This window comes from Echinops telfairi, unplaced genomic scaffold (genome assembly GCF_000313985.2).
Source record: "Echinops telfairi isolate 266 unplaced genomic scaffold, ASM31398v2 ScPeMD7_7466;HRSCAF=8504, whole genome shotgun sequence".
Classification (NCBI taxonomy): Eukaryota; Metazoa; Chordata; class Mammalia; order Afrosoricida; family Tenrecidae; genus Echinops; species Echinops telfairi.
Window position 1 is genome coordinate 2,523,349 of NW_022111366.1, and position 2,154 is coordinate 2,525,502.

Genomic DNA, 2,154 nt, shown 5'->3' on the forward strand with positions numbered 1-2,154 from the left:
ATAATATATTTCCAAATTATTTTCAATAGACAGAGTGTCGTTAAAAGGATGGAGTTTAAGTTTTACCACGAAGCAGACAACTTCTACAAGTGTTTCCTCCCTCTTTTCAATTTGAATAGCATTAATTGTCTTCAAGTCATCTCACGGTGCTTTGCGTCTTAGGCATGCAAACACCCTAAGGTTGGCAGTTCAAACCCACTCGGTGACTAAATGGGAGAAAGACCTGGTGGACTGTGTCCGAAAAAGGTTCTATAGCCAAACAACAGCATCTTCCTGCCTCATCCTTCCCCCACCCCCGACACACACACACACACACACAGAGTAACTGCTGAGGCTGCTTGTGTAAAATGCAATGCCTCGTGGGCTCGGGTTCCTGGGCTTGGAGGTTCAGGATCCTCGTTTCATGGACAGACGTCTGAGGGAAAAGGAGGGTCTGGATGGTTGCACAGCGTAGAAACGGTGGGTGTTTTGCTGCGTGTCTTCCAAGAGAGCCAACACGATTCCTTTCTTTTTCAGCTTTAAAGAAGCCGTGTTTACTATGTTACACTTCTGTAGGTTGGAAGCGTGACATGGGTGTCAGTGGACGAAGTCAGGGTGTGGACAGGACTGCATTTCTTTCTGGAAGCCTAAGAAAGAATCTGTTTTCTTGATTTTCCTGATTTTTTTTTTGTCTTAGAAAGAAAGAAACCCAGCAATTAAAGTGTATCATATTGACTGGGGTGATGATTGCACAACTTTTCTTAATATGATCGAATGGTTAAATCATACGCTATGTGAAGAACCTGCCAATAAAACTTTATTTTATTATTAAATGTGTATCATAAAAGGTGGTAATAGCCTTGGTGGTATGATGGCTGCTTTGGGGGAGAAAGGCCAGGCTTTCTAGTCCCTTAAACTTGCAGTCTTGGAAACGCACAGTTCTACTGCGTCCTAGAGGGTCACTGTGCGTCACATCATCTAGATGCCGGTGAGATCCTGAAAGGTAGAGACCTCCCTAGCACAGCCTGGGGCACCAGGCAATCTGTCAATGACACTTTAATTTTACCTACAGGCAGCCACTCAGCAAGGCCCAGAGGGAACAAAGATAAGTAAGTGACTACTTGTCCTCACGCTGCCTGAGGTTAAGTTCCTAATCTTACCTGCCCTAGGAAATAGGCAGTAAGCAAAAGAACTGATCGCAATAATCAACACATAGACACATAACCATACTCCCCTCTCCAGGGGGAAGAACAACAGAAAACATGGGGGATGGGAGATGGTGGTCAATGTGAGATATGAAAATAATAATAATTGCCAATCTATCAAGGGGCCATGAGTGGGGGATAAAAAGAGAAGCTCATACCAAGGGCTCAATAGAAAAGAATGAAGGCAACATATGTACAAACCTGCCTGGTGCCATCAATGTATGGATTGTACCAAGAGTTGTAAGAGCCCCCAATAAAGTGATCTTTTAATAATAATAATAATACAAGAATGACATTTACAAAGACCCAAAGATAAAAGTTAGCATTGAGCTGTCAATGCAAAGGTTCAAACCCACCGATCCCTGTGTGAGAGAAAGAGGAGGCTGTCTGCTTCCAGATGAAATTTTGCTTATCGGCACAGAAACCCTATAAAGCAGTTCTACTCCGTTCTAAAGAATCTCCCTGGATCAGAGTTGACGCCATGGCGGTGGGGTGGAGATGTGAAGGACTGCACAATGGTCACGGCTGAGTTCGACACTTGGCAGGGTGGGGAGACGGTGACAGGAGTACTGCTCGGGAGATGAGGCTGCCGATGGGGCTGTGGGTTGCTCTTGAAAGGTCTTACCTTGGGAAGGAGTTTAAGCTTTACTTAAGGCAGTCCAAAGGCATAAGACAACCCTGTAACACCCTAGAGGCTGTTCTTTTTTGATAGCCAGGAACCATCTGCTTTTCTCACAACACTTTGCTAGAGCACCCATATCTTCAGGGATCTCTTCATGGGTATAAGTATTGAGGAGGGCCAGGTCATAAGAACTAAGTGTGTGCTCAAAATCCATTCATATATCTATTGTTTAGATTTGTCCTTGATTCACATTAGAGACATTATTGTTATACTGAGGGACATTATAAATCATCCCATGGGGCACACGGTGATGCTATTGACATTATTATTCATTTATCTAATGGAATA